Genomic DNA, 22,306 nt, shown 5'->3' with positions numbered 1-22,306 from the left:
AGCTCGGACCGTGGGCCACGGTGTAGACCGTGGTCCACGGTGATGTTGAACCAAAACGAACAGAAGCCATCGTACAGTGGCTAAGACCTTAACCATGACCTACGATAACTAGACCATGGGCCACGGTGTAGACCGTGGTTCACGGTGGACCCTAAACTTTTTTTTTTAAACTACAAAAATATGACAAAACTCAAAATTACCCTACCCCCCATGAAAATCCGAGTTGTCCTCAACACGGTAAAGAAATCCATACGAACTTCCCCACACTTGGTTCGAACTCACTCGCACGAGAAAGGTAATTTTAAAAATAAATTTTTAACAAAAGCTATTTACACTATACAACATACCTAGGCCTTTCTTTTACGAAATGGAGCTATCCGGTGAGCTTAGAAGGAAACTCACCTTGTCTTTATCAATCATCTTCAAATCTTTACCTTCCAAATAAAGTTTGAGGCGATGTCCGTTCACAACTTGCTTAACTTGGCTTTGCATGTCTTCAATCTCCACATCACCAAACCTCCCGACTCTTGTGATCACATACGGGCCCATCCATTTGCTTTTGAGCTTCCCGGGAAACAATTTGAGTCTTGAATTATAAAGCCACACTTTTTGCCCAACTTCAAATGTTCGTTTCCTTATCTTGGCATCATGCACCCTCTTCAATTTCTCTTTGTAACTCGAGGCACATTCATATGCTTCATCCCGGATTCCTCCAACTCGTTCAATTTCAACTTCCTTAACTCACCGGCTTCCTTGTAATCTAAATTGACATTTTTAATCGCCCATAATGCCCGGTGAGCCAACTCCATTAGCAAATGACATCCCTTCCCATACACCAACCGATAAGGGGTGGTACCGATCGATGTCTTGTAAGCCGTGCGATAGGCCAACAATGCATCCTCCAACTTAATCGACCAATCTTTTCTATCAACCCGCACCGTCTTCATTAAAATTTCTTTGATTTGTCGATTCGAAACTTCAACTTGGCCACTTGTTTGGGTATGGTAAGGCGTTGCAATTCGGTGATTGATGTGGTGTATATTATATATATATAATAAATATTTCCTACACTTTTTGGTAACTTCGAGGTTGTTTTTATTGAATACTACTCATATTTGGCTCATATTTAAAGTTTGATGGTTTCTAGAGACAACGGGCTAAAATGGAATACTTTTACTAAACTTGAGACCGAAGAATGACGAGTCGAACATATGATATATTATACTAATTATTATTAGTATAATTATTATATATAGTATTTAATAAAAAAATAATAAAAGAGTGTCCAAAAGATCAACGTATTATTATTATTATTATTATTATTAATGTGATGATTATGTCGGTGGAAATAATAATATTAATGTGATGATATAATAATAATAATAATAATAATAATAATAATAATAATAATGTGATGATTATGTCGGTGGAAAAAAAGGAGGCTTGGATGAGAAGAAAAAAAAGAAAATTTATATATATATATATAGATATAATATAACCAAAAGTAAAACAGAGAGCCACCACTGAATTTTTTATTTCTTTTAATTTCGTGGAGCAGGGTATTGACGTAGCGGTGGAGAGGTCGGAGGAGTTATAAAAAGTCAAACAGAAAGCAACCTCCATTGAAGATTATTATTTTCTTTGCCTTACGTTGAGTTTGGGCATTTTTTTAAGAAGATTACAGAAGCAGTGAGATAAGAGACAACTATTGGGCAGCCACTATCATTGGTATATTTCTTCTTGGAGCCACAAGTCAACAAAGGTTAAAGATTATTATTATCTTTCGAAGGCGTTCGTATTCATACCTCACGGTTCTTTTGTTCTAACTTTATTATTTTTATTGTGAACTTGGGTATTGAACTTTTATATTTTATGTTTTTGAGCATGATTATTGGCTAAAATCTTTTTAGTTGCCTAGGCTTTGAATGAATATTTGTTGAGTTTTGGTTTGCTTGTCGGTTTTATTGGTTATTGGTGTTTGACTAATATTATTGTAATAGACTTTTTGATGCTTTTAAGATGAATATGCATACTTATTATTAATTTACTTTTACCTAATTGTTTCATATGTGTCTTTGTGAAAGTCTTTCATTGTGTAGACGCATATTAGGTTACCTACTGCGTGTTCGTAACTAGTTTATAGTCGACATAATCCATAGGAACTATTTTTTGAGGGTTTAGAGATTTTAAGTATTCTACATATCTTGAGACTGAGAGGTAATAGATAGTTGGGGTTGTCTTATTCATTAGGCAGTTTGGGCATAGATTACACGAGAGTGGATTTCCCTTTTTATTGTCTTTTGATTTTTGTTATCCTAAGTCTTTTTGAGCATCTTTAGGTTACTCCTTACGTCCCTTACACTCCCGGATGTATTGTGATTAGTGAGACTGAGAGGTGACCTAGTCATTAGAGTACTTTAATATTGTTGGAGAGACTGAGAGGTAATCCAACCAACTGGTGTGCGTCATACGCTCCTCAGGTATTCCTTTTAGGTGACACCCAGAGAATGATTAGGGATCCACTAGGATGTCTAGGGCGTCGTATCTTTAGATCCCAGATCCATCACAGTTTCCATAGCCGATAACCATCCAAGGTTCACAAATAAGATATCAAGCCTAGGTAACGCCTTTCTCATTAGTGGTTTTCATCTAAGTCTTAGAATTTTAAGTTTAATTTATTAGTTCATTTTAGCTTAATTAATTAGTCTAAATAATAATTAGTTTTAAAATAAAATAAATAAATAAATCTAAAAATATTCTTTTTCTTAATTATTAATTTATTTAGCATTTAGAATCTAGTCTCGTTAATTTAAATAGTGTCTCTAGGGTTCGATATTCCCGGACTTCCCATAGCTATTCTACACCCGATAGGTTCACTTGCCTGTTGCTAGTAGTTTGGTTTAGGGTATTCTAGGTTTTTATTACTCATTGTGCTAGGTTGATTTATTGCATTATTTTTATACTACTTTTAGGCACATCAGTGATTCACACCATAACGTTTCAATAATTTGCCAAATGCAAAATTCATGAAATGCGACCCACCACCATCACTTATGATAACTCGGGGAATCCCGAATCTTGAGAAGATGTTGGATTGAACAAACTTGCACACCACGGAATAATCATTAGTTCTTGTTGCAACCGCTTCAACCCACTTTAACACATAATCAACCGCAACAAGAATATAGAGATACCCACATGAGTTTGGAAACGGGCCCATGAAGTCTATGCCCCATACATAAAAAATGTCAACAACCAAAATAGGTTGTAGAGGCATTTCGTTTCTCTTCGATATACCCCCCATTCTTTGACAATTTAAACAATGCCTAGCATATTCATTGGCATCTTTAAAAATTGTTGGCCAATAGAATCCACTCATAAGTACCTTGCACCCCGTTTTAGAACCACTAAAATGGCCACCACGTGCCAATGAATGGGCATGTTTCAAAATCTCTTGTACTTCATTCTCGGGTACACATCTTCTCACTACTTGGTCTGCTCCAATCTTGAAGAGGTCCGGTTCATCCCAAATGCATTGTTTAACTTGAGCTACGAATTGTTGCCTTCTCTTCTTTGACCAAAATTCCGGAATCGCCCCCGTGGTCAAATAGTTGACATAATGAGCATACCACGGGGGCGGTTGAAACAACAAGCAACTGTTCATCCGGAAATTTCTCGTTTATTTCTTTCGGATCATCAACACCCTCAAGAGTAATTCGCGACAAATGATCCGCAACTACATTCTCACAACCCTTCTTGTCACGAATTTCGAGGTCAAATTCTTGTAACAACAGCACCCAACGAATCAAACGCGACTTCGCATCTTTCTTTTCCATCAAATAACACACCGCACTATGATCCGAGTACACCACAACTTTACTTCCCAAAATATACGAGCGAAACTTATCTAAGGCATACACCACCGCAAGCAACTCCTTTTCGGTGGTAGTGTAATTTAATTGAGCATTGGATAAAGTTTTGCTTACATAATAGATCACCACCGGCTTTTTGTCCACTCTTTGACCCAAAACCGCTCCTACTGTGCTATCACTAGCATCACACATAATCTCGAACGGCTGTGACCAATCCAGTGATTGTAGGATTGGTGCTTGCACTAACTTCTCCTTCAAACTGTCAAACGCTTGCAAACACTCATTAGTAAACTCAAAGGGGACATCCTTCAATAGAAGATTACATAAAGGTTTTGAAATTGCACTAAAAGTTGAACCAAAAATAGAAAAGTCATCCATAAAAACCTCAAGTGAATCCCCGACCATGTCTGAAAATATGCTCATCATGCATCTTTGAAAAGTAGTCGGGGCATTACACAATCCAAATGGCATCCGTCTAAAAGCAAAGGTGCCATATGGACAAGTAAAAGTGGTTTTGTGTTGGTCATCGGGATGAATTGCAATTTGATTATAACCCGAATACCCATCCAAAAAACAATAATATTTTTGACCCGAAAGTTTTTCAATTATTTGATCAATAAATGGTAAGGGAAAATGGTCTTTTGAGGTGGCGGTATTTAATTTTCTATAATCAATGCACACTCGCCACCCGGTTACCGGTCGGGTGGCAATTTGTTCACCATTATCATCTTTTATTACCTGGATGTCGGCTTTCTTGGGCACTACCTTTGTTGGGCTCACCCATGAGCTGTCTGAAATAGGATAAATAATCCCCGCATCCAACCACTTGATTACCTCTTTTTTCACCCCTTTCCCGCAAATTCGGGTTCAATCTCCTTTGAGTCTCCCTTGTTGGTTTAGCCTCCTCATCTGTAATTATTTTATGCATAACAATAGAAGGACTAATACCTTTTAAATCTGCAAGCGTCCATCCAATAGCTTCTTTATGCGCTTCCAACACCTTCACTAATGCCCGCTCTTGCTCTTGCTCCAAATTTGAAGCAATGATAGCCGGGAGGGTTTCATTCTCCCCTAAAAACACATACTTCAAGTGACTTGGGAGCTCCTTCAACTCCACCTTTGGTGGACACTCCAAAGATGGTTTTGTATCCGAGTTGATTCCCTTTGGCAAACTCTCCCATTGTTGTGTCCATGGTGGTCTTCCCTCTTGTAGAGCTAGCACATTCTGTTTTTGTTCTTCCATCCACAAAGCACAAATGTGTACCTGTTCAGAATCATCACAAAGACAAGCCTCTACACAATCCTCATCATATTCATGAGGATTGCAATGATCCACCACATCTGCCAAAAAACATTCTTCACCACTCAAAGAATTAGCAACATTAGTAAAAACATTTAAACGCATTTTCCTGTTGCCAAAAGCCATGTCAACGGTACCATATCTACAATCAATGATTGCATGGGCCGTGTTCAAAAATGGTCGACCCAAGATAACATTTTGTTGTTGACTTAAGTCACCCATTGAATAATCCAACACCAAAAAATCCACAGGATAATAAAAATCCTCTACCTTCATAATTACATCCCGTACGATTCCACGGGGAAGTTTATGAGATAAATCGGCCAATACAACAGTGGTCTCCACACGTTTCAAAGGACCAAAGTCATATTGGTCATATAAACCCCCCGGGAGAATACTCACTCCGGCCCCAAGATCCAATAACGCCCTAGACATTTGAAAATCACCCACTTGAATGTTAATTAAGGGTGTTCCCGGATCTTGAAGCTTAGGAGGGAGGTCTCCTTTTAAAACAGTACTTACCCGCTCACTTAAGTCTACCCGCTTAGGCACTTTTTGTTGCCTCTTTTGAGTGCATAATTCTTTTAAAAGTTTTGCATAAGCTGGTACTTGTTTTATTGCTTCAAGTAAAGGTAAATTCACTTTAACCTGTTTAAACACTTCCCACATCTCCTCCTTTTGAGGACCCCGTTTTAAAATCACGTTTTTCTTACCCGGATCGATCAAGGCTGAAGGAAATTGAATTGGAACCTCTCCCACTTCCTTGCTTTTATCGTTTAAACAATCATTTTGATCTAAATCTTTGTTTGAAAACGTGGATGGTTTAGGGGGTTGAATGAGTGAAGCTTGTTCATCTTCACTTTCTACCCCCGTCACATTCTCTACCACACCTTCAATTAATTCTGGTGTGGTATTGATTTTAAATTCTTTACCACTTCTTAAAACACTTACCTGATTAATCGGCACATTGTGAGAAGTAGAGTGAGTAGGGTTCACCTTGGTGTCACTCGGGAGTTGACCTTTTTTTTCTTCAAGTTAGATACCTCGGTTGCAAGTTGGCCCATTTGAGTTGTCAATGATTGGATGGCCTTGTCACGAATTTCATCTTTTTGTATACGAGCTTCATCCAACTGATTCCACTTTTTCATCTCTTGTTGCATCATCTTAAGCATGTCCATCACTTCATTCCCACTTGATGAACTTTGGCCCGAAGACCCACCTTGATTACCACCCGTTCCTTGAAATTGATTTTGATTACCTTGGTTGAAGTATTGTTGACGAGGGATAAAGGTGGTTTGAGAAGTTCCTTGGAAATTCAGATTGAGTTGAGTTGCTTGATTTCCATAACGGAAATTTGGATGATTTCTCAACCCGGGGTGGTAAGTGTTTGAGTTCATGTTGAAATTCCGATTACCACCCCTTGACCTTGGAATGCATTCACCTCTTCAACTTGTGCTTGACCTACCGTACACACATAAGCCCCATGACCCAACTCATTACAATTGGTACAAACATCAATTCTTTGATTAGTGGTTTGTACCCCCACATCTTTCACGGCATGAACTTGTGGTCTTCCAATTGCCGGTCTTACTCTTCTAGCAGTTTGAGCCTTTCTCTTTGATGTGACCGACATTTGCTCCAAAAATGCCCAATCATCTTGTTCATAATTGGTACCAAAAGTACCATTAGTGATTGACATCAAATCTCGTTCATCTTCCGCATTCAACCCTTCATGGAAAGCATTCAATAACTCCCAAAGAGCTATACTATGATGAGGACAATTCTTGATCATCATATTAAACTCTCGAATGCTTCATGAAACATTTCACCCGATTATTGTTGGAAAGACCTCAAACTTCTTCTCGCACATTTGTCTTTTGATCCGTATAAAACTCTTCCAAAAACCTTTGTTGCATTTCGGCTCAAGTGTAAATCGATGCAGATGGCAATGTGTAGAACCATCTCTTCGCCTTATCCTCCAACGAAAATTGAAACAAAACCAATTTCACCTCATCCGGTAAGAAACCTTGACCCCCAATCGTGTTGCAAATAGAGTCATATGCCTCCAAATGAAAATAGGGTTCTTCCGTTGCGAGACCCTTATACTTTGGTAAGCTTTGAGTGCATTGGTTCTCACCTCAAATGTTCTTCCGTTCTGATTTTGAGGAATAACCACCGGAGATGGGTAGTTGGTGATGACCGGTCTAAAATGAGCCTCTATTCCTCTAACCATTTCCCTTGCATGTCTTCTTGGTACCCCAAAGGTACTCTTGGTTGACCCATTTGTCGGTAAACGGGCCTTTGTTGCATAATTTGTTGAACTTTCGATTAGAGATTTGGTTGTTGGAATTGAGGTTGTTGATAATGCGGTTGTTGTGGAACTTGTTGCAATGGTTGTGGTTGTTGTACTTGATTGACTTGTGGTCCACCCCATTGTTGCACTTGTTGTTACGGTTGAAAGTCGGATCCATACCCAAACTGCCCTCGAATCCTCAACTGACTCCCATCAACCCCACTTGCATATCCTTCTTCAAACTCTTCATACCCTTCATTGCCATCACCATACCGTGGCCCACCAAACAAATGCGGGCCCGATCTTTGACCCGATGAAGTATGAATTATAGGTGGGTCTTGGGTAAATGTGTATGGTTATTGATAACGTGGATTTTGTTGAGATTGGAAGGATGTCTGTTGTGGTGAGTTTGATGATTGTCCTTGAATAGGCATGAAATTTGTCAAGGGTGGGAGGTTAACTGGTGGCTGAAAGCTAAACGCAGCTGAAGTAAGTTCACTTGTGGAATTGTTGGTGGTAATGGGTACAGTAGATGGTGGGTTTGGTGAATTAATGGGTGGTGACATCGGTGGTACAGTTTGTTCCGAAGCCATGATTGTGGTGTCAGTTGTTCGACTTTTTGTACTAGGCGACCCAATAACCTTGTTTTCCCTTTTCAAAATCCGATTCTGACGAAAGGTTCTCTCGATTTCAGGATCAAACGATAACGGTGATGAAAACCGAGAGCGTCTTGTATGCATATACCTGTAAGTACCAGCACACTAGCACAGCCCACGTAAAACTGACAATAACAATTTAAAAAAAAAACTACAGAAATAACACACGTTGCGCACTACTCCCCGGCAACGGCGCCAAAATTTGACGTGGGGTCGAAGTCTCACTAAAAAATAAACCAAATACAACTTGTTAGATAGTGTTAAATGGGTGTCGAACACGAAGAGTTTGTGGAATATGTGTTACCAAGTAGTTATAACAGAAAACAAAATTAAACTAAAATTATATAAAAGTAAATTCATATTTGATTGTTTTGGTTTTTAGATTAACTAAAATAAAATAGGACACTTGCAAAACAACTATTGCGAATTGTAAACTGATTAAACGAAAGTGATCATCTTAGATTTCAGGTTTAAATCAACACTAATGTTTATGCTTACTAGAAAGAACCACGTAAACATAGTTCATGTTTGATTACTTGTTTGTGATAAAAGGGAACTAAGTACTTGGATTAATAAAATGCAAGGTTGTTACCCGATAATCAATTAACTAATATTCAACCCTAATTCCTCCCATGATATCCCGATTGCCATTGGCACCAAGAACGTATGGTTTAGGTTATGATCAAATACAAGCAACAAGTTACAATCAATTAGTCAAACATCATAATAACTAGACAGCCATTGCACAATTATTATTCTAGAAATCAAAGCATATCAAGTGTATCAATTAAACCTTACATCCAAGATTATCACCAAGGGAATTAGCCACACATGATTTGATGAATCATCACTTCAATTCTCTTGTTTATAATAATCAAGAACATAATCCAATGATTACCAAACCCAAAAACAATGTTTTGCACTCCCCTCAAGTAGAGATCAAAAGGTAATGGAAAAGGTCAGCCAAAACGGCCAATTAAAGAAAAATCAGTCGGCTGTTACGAGCGGACCGTGGGACACGGTCCAGGCCACGATCAGGTACTTCTTCCACGGTACGGTGTAATCTGCCAGAATTTCTTCAAGTGGACCGTGGTCCACGGTCTGCACCGTGGGCCACGGTGGAGCTGGTTCAAATATTGTTTTCTTCATAATTTCCTCGTTCTAACTCTGTTTCCTTCACCGTTTTCGCCTATGATCTTGTTGTTTCATCCTTTTCCTCTTTAAACCTACAATCACATGATATAGTGTAGTAATCCAAATCCTTAAAATTAAACATAAACGCACATGATTTAACTAAAATCACTACATTTAAGGGTGGTTCCAAGATCCACCCGTCAACGTATTCACAACTGGTATCAGAGCCAGAGGTTGCTCGTGATACGTCATTTCGTGTTCGTCGGGTTAAAGCACTGTTTAATTGGATTTGGAAGTGATTCTGTGGATAATCGATGAATATGATGATAGAATCATGTTCCTGATCAAAATCCGAATCCTCGTGTGAAATTTGGTGCTTAATTATGGTGAATTGAAGAATCCGCCATGGATGGTTAAGTTATGGTTAATCAGAATTTAATCGGATTCAATTATTAATTGATATTTGATGATGAATTTTTGTTAGTGTTTGGAATCCGAGTCTTCATATGCATTTTGATGGTGATTTGATGTTGTTTTGATGATATCCGCCATTAACAGCCATGGTTGAAGCTTGAATTCCAGATTCCGGCCACTGTAACCGTATTTTCCAGCCATTCGCGTATTTCCGGTGTCTACAGTAACTACCCAACAATCCATTCGTTAAGTTAAAAGGCCATTCGTTACGGAAGTTTAACGAATATGGATCACTTAACGAATGAGACCTTATTCGTGTACAGTAGATACGAATGAGGATGACTAACGTATGTGGACATTCATTCAAAGGTTAACGAATATGGTTTAACGTATATGTCATTCGTTATGGGGATTAACGAATGAGACCTATTCGTTCATCAGTAACAAATGTGGATGGATATCAACGAATGTGCTATTGCTGTAGCAAAAAAGGAGATAACGTATGAGGATTGTATAAAAAAAACAGTATTTTCAGAAAATTTTCTTAAACAAAATTTTTCGGGGATATTTTAAATATGCGGGATACTCTTCTGGCAAAATTTGGGGATATATTTTTCGGCCGACTTTCCACGCATTTCGAGGGGCCGAGGGGGAGTAACCGGTTAAGTTAACGAGACTTTTATTGAGGATTTTCGAAGAATTGTTCAAGACCTTACCTACTTTGTCAAGAAAAGGGGGAGATAAAACTTTCAAAGAGCTTATTAGATCGTTATCTTTCTACCTTCGCAAGTGTTTCTTGAAAAATTACTGCAATTCGGGTGGTAATTCATGATTGCAAAGCTATGTTTGACCGGGTTCGAGACTGCAATTGTTCTTCGATCGTGGATTGATTTGTTCAAGATTGAAACCTGACTATGTGGGATACGAGTGTCTATCCGATTACTTCCTTCTGAGGGACTTTGATCCTGACTATGTTGGTTACGAGTATTCGGCGGATTGCTTCTGTTGAAGGGGACAATTATTGAACGGGTTGATCTGATTGAGGAATATACGAGTCTTGTCATCTGATTGAAGAATGTGATTGTTCGGTGTTGATTAACGAAGGTTGGAACTCTGAATCATATGCCCAAAGCATTAGCGCATCCAAGCGTATTGGTTGCCGAAGGGCTTCAAAGAGTTATATTTTGGGATAGACGTTATCGAGAGAGTGAAGACCTAAGTGAAAGATGTTGAGAGATCGGGTTTTTCATGAAGATGTGTGACGAGGTTAAACATAAGGACATTTTTGCTTTACCGGTGCGACAGATAGCCGATGACTTGCTACTAATTGATTCGTTTGATCGAACCATATCATATGCCACTTGGATGATCGGAATGATCACCTGGAGATCCTGATTTGAGGGGGGAGATCTGATACGAGTAGCTATAAGTTGTTGGTTTGCTTACAAAGAGTTATATTTTGTCTGTTCGTACAAGCCCGAGAATCATCAGTCAAGGGGGAGGTTGGTTGTACGGCTGATGATATGCAGATAAAGTATTAACGGTTAAAGTATGAGACTTTAACGTATTCATCGCTAAAGTATTGGATGCTAAAGTATTGGAAAGCATTCGACAGCTACGGTTAAGGGGGAGTCTATAAGTGCACGGATTTGGTGTCCGCAGCTGTTTGAATAGGATAGGGCTAGTTTAGTCTTTATATTAATGTATAAAGGCTCATTCGCTAAGGATGTTTAGCCAATGAGGCCTGATTCGTTAAAGACTAGGGCCATCCGTTAACGTAAGAGCCCATTCGTTACTACAGTGTAACGAATGGCAGCTCATTCGTTAAGGTATACCCATTCGCTAAGGGTGTTTAGCGAATGGGGCTATGGAAAGACCTTATTCGTTAACCTTGTTAACGAATAAGAGGTCTCATTCGTTACTACAGTATAACGAATGAGACCAGCCTATAAATAGGCTTTCCATAGTTAGTTTGCATAGAGAGATCTGTGCCATATTTATCCCTTGTACTGTTACCATGTCGGATTCTCTCTAGGCCTCCATTAACGTATCTTCATGTAATGTATTGATCATCAATATAGCATTCGTTTAACGTATTCAACACAGATTAACGTATCGATTTGCGACTAGATCTTGGCTCGTATAACGTATTCATAAGATGGCAGCATTGAACTTGAGTGATCACGTTGCAAATTTTGCTGAGATGGATATTGAGGAAGAAGAGAACGAAGCTGAGGAGCAGGTTAGGGATCTTTAGCATGCTTTCATGGCTTTCTCCTCCACCAAAAAAACTGAGGTAAATCCTATACTTTGTTCTCAATCATGCATTGATAAAGTAGGATTGTATAAAATACATAACAGTAACTTAATGAGGGAAATGGAGGGTGTAAAATATGAAAACTCAACACTTAAAAAAGTTAAACAGGCCTTAAAAGATAAAATAGAGGCACAAAAACAAGATTTTTCCAAACTGCAATCTGATTTTAGCATAAAATGCTGTCACCATATAGATGCTAAAAAGAAAATCGTTGAACTAACCGCCGAGTTAGAAGCATCGAAATTGGAGATAGTAAAACTAACAAATAAGTTCGATAATGCTGAATTCAGTTTTAAAAAATTTGATGTTTCTAGTGCTGTCGTTGAGTCAATGATAGAAAATCAATTGAAATGGAAAGAAAATAAGGGTGTGGGTATTGGATATAGCATGGTTCCCTCTTCATACAACAATAATTATACTAGTCTTCCTATTACCAAGGAAGAGGAAGAAAAGGAAAAATGTATGCAGTATGGTAAGTCAACTGCAACTGGCAAGGGTATGGTTGATACAGACTCGACAACTGAATCAACCTCAGGGGTGAACGATTCTAACATGTCTAGCTCGTGTGTAAGTGAAGTAATGATTGAGGACTGGACTGAGGAAGATGATGAATCACCTATTGACTCTTCTGTTTTTTTAAATTTGCCTGTTTTGTCTGCTTTAAATAACAATGCTACTGATGTGTGTGTGGGCTCTGTTTTTAAGAGCAAAGACAATCGTTTGGTTACCTTTTCTAGAACTTCAAAAGGCAATGATCTGACCTTTAATAAAGCCAATGAACTTAAAAACCAAAATAAACATTTGTCACCTAAGTTTGTGAAAGAAAAAGGTTCTTGTAATGTTAAATGTGAAGTTTCTTATGATAAGTCCAAAGATGGAAAAGCAAGCTCACACAACAGAGCAAGACCGGGAATAGGCCACAATGATTTTTACGTTAAAAGGAAAACCTGTTTCAACTGTGGCATTCCCGGTCACATTGCAAGAAATTGTTCTAGGCTTCCATATGTTCCATACTACAGACGCCATCAAAGGACTATGCCTCGGAATACCTCCACAAGATTTAACTCAAATAACATGAGGTATTACAAGGCAAAGCCCTCTGACGGTGACTGGAAGAAAAACAAGGCGGACAGGTCAAGTTCTCATCAGACCAAGTCTAAGCCCATCATAACCCAAAGGCGGAAAGGAAACACGGTCTCGATCCCAAGACCGAAGTGGGTCTCTGAATCGAAAACGTCTAAAAGGGCAAAGAAAACCGAGTTCTCTATCCGCAAACCAGAGACTAAGTCAACCACTTGTCTAAATCACAACGTTTTCAAACCAAAATACAAATGGTTGCCCAAGTCTCAGGTAACAAAGTCCTCAACGTCTTCAGATTCGATTTTTGATAATGATAAGGATATGTCATGGCAACCCGTAACACGGTTAACCAAGTCAGGCTTACCCAGAACTACTATGGACTGGGTACCCAAAACTAACTAATCTCGCACATTGTGCAGGAACAGCTATGAAGGAATATTATCAGACCATGGTTTGTTGATAGTGGCTGTTCCAGACACATGACGGGGGACATATCTCAGCTAAGTGATATTCAAATCTTTAACGGTGGATATGTTTCCTTTGCGGGAGGAGAGAAAGGGAATATTACTCAAAAGGGTACCGTGAGTAATGGGGTACTAAAGTTTGAAAACGTTAACTATGTTCCAAAATTAAAGCACAGTCTACTCAGCGTGTCACAGATCTGTGAAAAGGGTTTTTCTGCTCACTTTACCAACAAAGAATGCCTGATTCTGAAACCTGGTATTGTCATACCAGAGGAGTGGGTCCTGGCAGATCTCAGAGGAAAGATAATGCCTACTTGATTGACATGAACAAGAATGTTCCCGACGAAATTACATGCTTGTTCTCTAAAGTGTCGGAACATAATGCCATGCTCTGGCACCGTCGCCTTAGTCATGCCAATGTCAAAACCCTGAACCGTCTTTCAAAGAACAATATTGTACGCGGCTTGCCAGTTAAAGACTTCGTGACTATCGAGAAGTGTGTAGCTTGTGCGTTAGGCAAGCATCATCGGAAATCACACAAGCCAAAGCTGATAAATACCATTACTAGTGTCTTTCAGTTGCTTCATATGGACTTGTTCGGTCCAGTTCATGTCTTGAGTCTATCTCGTAGTAATCACTGTCTGGTCATCACTGACGACTACTCCCATTTCACTTGGGTGTTCTTCTTATCGAATAAAGGTGAAACAGCTGACTTGATCAAGAAGTTCGTGGTGCTTATGGAAAATCAGTTGAACTTAAAGCTCAAGGGAATTCGTTGTAACAATGGCACGGAGTTCAAGAACTCTACACTGAATCATTTTTGTGCCGAAAAGGGAATTCTTTGTTAGTACAGCTCAGCTTGTACCCCGCAGCAGAATGGTGTTGCTGAAAAAAGGAACCGTACTTTGATTGAAGCTACAAGAACGATACTATGTGATTCAAAGTTACCCTTATTCTTCTGGGCTGAAGCAATCAACACCGCTTGTTATGTTCAAAATCGGGTGTTGATCAACAAATCTCATATGAAAACTCCCTACAAAATTGTTTATGGTCACAAGCCCACAGTCGCACACTTTCGAGCCTTCGGGTGTCCGTGCACTTTGTTGAATCTTGAGTCGACTCCTAAATTCGAAGCCAAGGCAGATGATTGTTATTTCGTTGGTTATGCTGGTCGAACTACCTACAGAGTCTACAACAAGGCATCAAAACAGATTGTAGAGTCATATGATGTGCGCTGGTTGGAAGAAAATGAGACGGATGCTCGTGTGGGGCCTAACTGGTTGTTTGACTACGCCAAATTGTTCAAGCCATTCAATCTGTTTCCTGTAATTGTTTCAGATAACTCAGGGGGGAGGAACTTCTACTGTTGCCGATGATGAAGAAGATGTTTCTACAAATACTCAAGAACTTCCTATGCTGAGTGTGGACCCATCTGTACCTTCCGACATCACTCAGCCATCATCAGAGGATCTGAAAAAGACTGTCACCGACACTGTACCTCCACAAGAACCTTTTCCAGCAGAGACGTCATCAGTTTAGGGGGAGAGCGTTATTCGTCAGATTTTCGATAGCACTCTATTCCCTGATGCCATTCCAAACGAATATGTTGCCAGTACCTCGTAATCGCACAGTACTGCAGCATCGGGATGGAGGAACCCTCTCACCGAAGTCCTCGAAGAGCCAACCAATTTACCAGCAAACTGTTCTGTTCCTGATCACTCCATTCCATCAAGAATTCAACGAGATCACCCCATTGACACTATTATTGGTCCCCTTGAGGCTGGCGTCTCAACTAGAAGTCAGACTGGAACAATCAACAACTGCGTGTATTCTTGCTTCATTTCACAAATTGAGCCTAAGACGGTTGACATGGCTCTGCAAGAACCAAGCTGGGTTGACACCATGCATGAGGAACTCAATCAGTTTGAGAAACTCAAGGTCTGGAGGTTGGTTGAACTACCCACGGGAAAGAAGTCACTAGATACAAGATGGGTTTTTCGTAATAAGCAGGATGACTCAGGGGTTACGTTAGAAACAAAGCAAGGCTTGTGGTTCGTGGTTTTCGTCAAGTTGAGGGTTTAGATTATACTGAGGTGTACGCTCCAGTGGCTCGTCTTGAGACCATTCGGATTTTCTTGGCATATGTATCGTACATGAGTTTCACAGTCTATCAGATGGATGTCAAGACAGCGTTTTTATATGGTGAGGTAAAGGAAGAAATTTATGTGGATCAGCCACCGGGTTTTATGGACTCCAAGCATCCGTCGTATGTCTATAAGTTGTACAGGGCCCGCTACGGCCTTCATCAGGCTCCTCGAGCATGGTATGCGACATTGACTGCTCATCTGTTGGAGTACGGGTATAAGCGTGGAACCATTGATCAGACACTGGTTATAAAGACTGTCGGAAAGGATCTGATCCTGGTTCAGATTTATGTGGATGACATCATCTTCGGTTCTACCAGCACTGCTCTCTGTTCTAAATTTGAGGAAGTGATGAAGAAAATGTTTGAGATGAGCTCGTTGGGGGAGATGACAATGTTTCTGGGTCTACAGGTTCGTCAAAGCTCGACAGGCAGTTTGCTACATCAAGGAAAATACGTCGAGGATATTGATGTGGTCTCATTTATATATATTATATAAATATTCCCTATACTTTTAAGTGTTTTTGAGCCAAGTTTTTATTGAATATTATTAATAATTGGTTCACATGTGAGTTTAATGGTTTCAAATGACAATGAGCTAAAATGAAACACTTTTACTAGACTTTAGACCGATAAATGAAGGGTTGAGCATGTGCTATATATTACTAATTATTATTATAATGTATTAACTATTATATATATATATATATATATAGTATTTAACTTTAAAAAAATTAATAAAAAGAAAAAAAAGAAAGATTTACGTTTTGGAAAAAAAAAGGAAATAAAAGTTTAGTTGTCTTGTCTTGTGCAAGAAGTCAACGAAAAAGTTATTATTGCTTTTAAACCCTACGCAAAGAGTGAAGATATATATTAATCAGGAGAGCCGCCACTTATATGATTATTATTTTATATTCGAGGGAAGCAGCTAGGGAAAAAAGACAGACGGCCCTACGGGAGAAGAACAGAAGGAGCAGCCATCAGTTATTGTTATTTTCCTTGGAAGTGTGTCGCTAGGGGATTGGTAGCAACAAGAGAGAAAAAGCATCTTCAATTATTATATTCTTTCTTTGCTTTGGAGAATTTGAACAACGCAAAAGAAAACGGAAGGCAGCTTTGTATCTGGTTCATATTTTTACTCATCCAACATCATAAACCTGGGTTTGCATTTATTATTATTAATATGAACTCCATTGTTGAACTTAACTATTTTATGTCTTTGAGCATGATTGTTGGCTAAAACATTTTTAGTTGCCTAGGCTTTGAATGAATATTTGTTGACTTTTGGTTTGCTTGTCGGTATTAGGTTATTGGTGTTGGACTAATATTATTGTAATAGACCTTTTGATGCTTTTAAGATGAATATGCATGCTTAATATTAATTTACTTTTATTCAATCGTTCCATATGTGTCTTTGTGAAAGTCTTTCATGTGTAGACACGTATTAGGTTACCTACTATGTGTTCGTAACTACTAGTTTACGGTTTATAGTCGACATAATCCATAGGAACTATTGTTTGAGGGTTTAGAGATTTTAAGTGTGCTACCTATCTTGAGACTGAGAGGTAATAGATAGTTGGGGTTGTCTTATTCATTAGGCGGTTTGGGTATAGGTTACACGAGAATGGATTTTTCCCTTATTTTCTTTTGATTTTTGTTATCCTAAGTCTTTTTTAGCATCTTTAGGTTACTCCTTACGTCCCTTACACTCCCGGATGTATTGTGATTAGTGAGACTAAGAGGTGATCTAGTCATTAGAGTACTTTAATATTGTTGGAGAGACTGAGAGGTAATCCAACTAACCAGTTTGCGTCATACGTCCGTTAGGTAATCCTTTTAGGTGACACCCAGAGAATGATCATGGATCCACTAGGATGTCTAGGGCGTCGTATCTTTAGATCCCGGTTCCATCACATTTTCCATAGCCGATAAGCATCCAAGATTCACAAATAGGATTTCAAGCCTAGGTAACTCCTTTCTCATTATTGTATTTGTCTAAGTCTTTAGAGTTTAAGTTTAATTTATTAGTTAATTTAGCTTAATTAAATAGTCTAAATAATTATTAGTTTTAAAATAAAATAAATAAAAATCAAAAAATAATCTTTTTCTTAATTACTAATTTATTTAGCTTTTAGAATCTAGTTCGTTAATTTAATTAGTGTCTCTAGGGTTCGATACTCCCGGACTTCCCATAGCTATTCTACACCCGATAGGTTCACTTGCCTGTTGCTAGTGGTTTGGTTTAGGGTATTCTAGGTTTTTATAACTCGTTGTGCTAGGTCGATTAATTGCATTATTTTTATATACCACTTTTAGGCACATCAGATATGTTGACAAAGTTTGAGTTTCAAGATTCCAAAAGTGCAGCGACTCCTATGGCTGAAAGACCTCTGCTGTCTTCTGATCCTGATGGGAAACTTGTAGATCAAACGTACTATCGGTCGATGATCGGGTCTATGATGTATCTTACTGCCAGTCATCTTGACATCATGTTCGCAGTCTGTTAGTGTGCTCGTTTCCAGACTAATCCTAAACACTCTCATTTAATTGTTGTTAAACGAATTTTTGGATATCTGAAAGGGCAACCGAAGCTTGGTCTTTCGTATCACAAGAATTCAGAATTTGATTTGTATGCTTTTGCTGAAAGCAATTATGGAAGTGATGATATTGACAGGAAATCGACATCTGCTGGGTGTCAATTTTTGGGAGATCAGCTCATTTCATGGCAATGCAAGAAACAACAAACGGTGTCCACAAGCACTACTAAGGCTGAATATGTTGCTGCTTCTGCTTGCTGTTCTCAGGTCATATGGATGCAACATTAATTGTTAGACTACGGTTTGGAATTTCTTGACACTCCTATTTTCTGTGATAATGATGCTGCGATTGCCATTGTTAAAAACCCGGTCCAACATTCTAAAACCAAGCACATCGATATCAAAATTCATTTTGTTCGTGACTGCTACGACCAGAAGCTAATTCATCTTGAACAGGTCCACACTGATAATAATGTGGCAGACCTATTTATGAAACCGGTCGAAACCGCCAGATTCAATGTGCTTGTAGGGTTCCTTAAGATGTTACGTTTTGAAGACTGAGTATTTTTTAGGCTAAATTTGTACATAAATAATTTTTTCTTATCAAAATTTCTGTACAAATTTAGGGGGGAGAAAAAGAAAAATACAAAAAGAGTGTGTGTGTGTGTGTGTGTGTGTGTGTGCGCGCTTACGAAACCGGTCGGAACAGCCAGATTCAATGTGCTTGTAGGTTTCTTAAGATGTTACGTTTTGAAGACTGAGTATTTTTTAGGCTAAATTTGTACATAAATAATTTTTTCTTATCAAAATTTCTGTACAAATTTAGGGGGAGAAAAAGAAAAATACAAAAAGAGTGTGTTTGTGTGCTTATAAAAAAAATGTTTTATTCTGTTGCTTAAAATTACGTCGGTTACTCAAGTTCAACGGACATATCTCATATGTTTGGTCCCGTTATCAACTCTTGACTCAAGGGATAGTCATTAACCTTAGAACTGAAAGTGACCGGGGCGACTGAATATAAAAATTTATTAGTTTTTAAAATTCTTTCACTGAAAATTATGTCGGCCGCCTAAGTTTGAGAGACACATATTATTATGTGTTTGGTCCTATCGTCTACCTATAGACACATAGGATGGTCATTCACCTGAAAACTGAAGGTAACTGGGGTGATTGAATTTAAGATTGTCTTCAGGATTACCATCTGGGAAGTGATAAATTGATCCAACCTTTGAGAAATGAAAGATAAATTGATTATATGTGCCTAACATGTGAAGTTATTGAGATAAAAAGGGCTCTTGATTAGTCATTGATGTGTATGGTAGATTTCCATGATAAGTAAAAGTTTGAAGTGATATAAACTAAATCTGCTAAACTTATTGTGGAGACTCATTTTGAAGATGTTTGCATGTCCCTAGATACATCTCTCCGAATGATAGGCAGAAAAGCAATTACCCAGTCATACACGAGCCCGTTAATGTCTTGATCGTCAAAAAAAATTTGCTTTATATTTTTGTATCATTAAATTTATTTTATAAGCTTAAAGGGGCACTAGGGAACTACAGGAGTGGGGCATACAAGTAAGTCCTAAACACCCTGAATGTAAGGCCTTTAAGTCTGGATGGTATGTAAGTCTAACGTTCAACCTTAAAGCTTAAAATTTTTTGTATAAAGAAAATTCTTTTAATCAAGCACTAGGGGGTTGAAGTCAAATTGGGGTGATCTGGGGAAAGCCAAATAAGCTTTGAGAAGAGATAGGGAGCAGCATAGGTCCATAACTGATGTCCATATAAGTTTTATGCTTAATTGAACCTAAGTATATCACTGGCGCAATGAAAGTCATGCTAAGTTTTTTTTAATTACCTGCCTTCAACCTCTTCACAATGTCATAATAATGCTGAAAATGAATCATTGTGAAAGTATATTAATCAATATGATCTTATGTTCGGATCTTTTCTTAAAAGGCTGATTGTTTTAAACTGTTGAAATTTGATCCCAATATTTGATAAATCTGCTAGACATGTAAATTATTTTTGTTTTAGTTTAGTTTTTTTTTTATTTTATTTTATTTTTAATTTTATTTTATTTTATTTACTTCATATTTACTCGTGTCGAAACTAATGTCTTTAAGAAATCAATTTTTAATCGGGATTATTTCTCAAAAGGAGTGGGCCAGTCCTTTAGCCCAACTGATGTTTTGTTCTCGGGTTAGTTAGTTAGCCTGAAGGGTTCTCTCTGGGCCCAGCGGATTTCCTTGTTCTCGGCCAGATCATGCTGGCCCAGAAACATTATTGAGATGAGTTCTCGGCTCAAGATCATTGTTCTCGGTCTATACGTGTTCTCGGTCCATATGTGTTCTCGGCTCAAATGGAGGCGTCTCGGAAGTTTAAAAGCCACTCATTGCCCTCTATTAATCTCTCTTGAAATTTGCATCTTCCAATATCTTCCAAAATCTTCCTAAATAATAACCATCTAATCTCTCACCTACTCGCCGCCATCAATCTCTTCTTGTCCCCTTTTGTTTTCAAGCGGATTCCTTTAAAAGGTAAAAGAAATCTAACAAAAGTGTTTCCATAATCAGTATAGTTGAAGGATTTATGGTGATGATTGATTGGAATATTAGATGCAATCGGTTCGTGAGTTTGGTAAGTTTATTTGATTTCTCTTGAAGTTACTGAATGTTGTTTTAGTCATCATTTGCAGCTACAGGTTTGGTCATCAACGGTGATTGGTGATGTAGGGATGACGATGGATAGTATTCTGAGGTTTTCGGTGTGGACTGATCAGATTCTCCTGATCAACCAGAGAGATCTTCGGCTTAAAGACATCTTGAAACATTCTCGGTCAAACCGTGATCGAGGATTCGTTGGTTCTACCGAGGATACATCGTATTTGACGCTTCTGAGTCAATCAAGCCTAATATTTGTTGTTGTTTTCATTAACAAAAGTCATGATCATCTACTTCTGTCTAGAATTAGCATGACCTGTGCCGGATTACTTGCTGAGGTTACTATTACCGGAATAAAGGCACTAAATAAAACACTCAACTTCTAAGTGTCTATTTAGAAGCCACAGTATATACGCCGGAAGGAAGAAATGAAGGTATAGAAGCATGTTAGACGTCTACGGTTGGCATTTTTGATAATAGCTGAAATCAAGCAATAAACCAAGGGGGGAATGTTGGGTCGTACTTTGTGGTTTATGCTTGTAGTTTTGAGTTTAGTTTTGGCTAAGTTGGGCTTTTGTATGTAAACCAAGAACTGTTGATCTCGGTAGGCTTTAGTTTGGTTTGGGCCTAGTTGGTAGGATATATATTGATGTATGTTATCGATATTAGGGTTGTTCGTTCATTATTATTCAACCCGTGTAAGTTATTAAGGGCTTAAGCACCCGACGTATAATATACGTGTGTTTTGAAGCTTCTCTGTTTGTTTTACGTGTGTTCTTGTGTATTTTATAGAATCGGCTTGGTGATTAGTTTCCACCTAATCATCGAGTATATTGATATCACATTGAAAGATCCATCACGGGACTTACACAATTCGATTTTCTTCAAAAACACGTTTGTTGGTTTGTGAGTTCTCGGTTTTCTTAGTTCGTGGAAATAGTTGGAATCTCTTCCTACGAAAACAAGTCACTTGAAATTCAAGAACGGGTTATAATTAGATTCCAAATTTGGTTCTTAATTCAGGAAAGGTTTGAAGAGAGTTTGCAAAGAAAAAAACACGCTTTTGAAGAAAGTTGGAATATTTGATGATCTTACTGAGTTTATTTCCTTTCGTGGTGACCGATTGACACGAATCCGATTATTGGAGTTTGAAGTCTCGTTCTTATCCCCATACAACTATATCCAAATGAGATAAAAGAGAAGACGGTCTAAATAGACAACGGGAGATGCTTATTGTGAGGACAATTTCAATGAAAGGCATCGAGTTATGAGGTGATCGTGAAAGTGATTCGATGGCATCGGTCTAAGGGGAGATTGTTGGGTTTTATATTTTAGACCGACGCATCAAATCATTACTCGTTTATAATAAATATAAAGGGCAACTCGACAAGGAAAAATATAGAGTCATTGAAGATATTTCGGGTGACGGGT

The sequence above is a fragment of the Bidens hawaiensis genome, unplaced genomic scaffold (assembly GCF_021521415.1).
Source record: "Bidens hawaiensis isolate Kalapana, Puna unplaced genomic scaffold, B.hawaiensis_p1.1 tig00002186_1, whole genome shotgun sequence".
Taxonomy (NCBI): Eukaryota; Viridiplantae; Streptophyta; class Magnoliopsida; order Asterales; family Asteraceae; genus Bidens; species Bidens hawaiensis.
Note: the sequence above shows the minus strand (reverse complement) of the source record.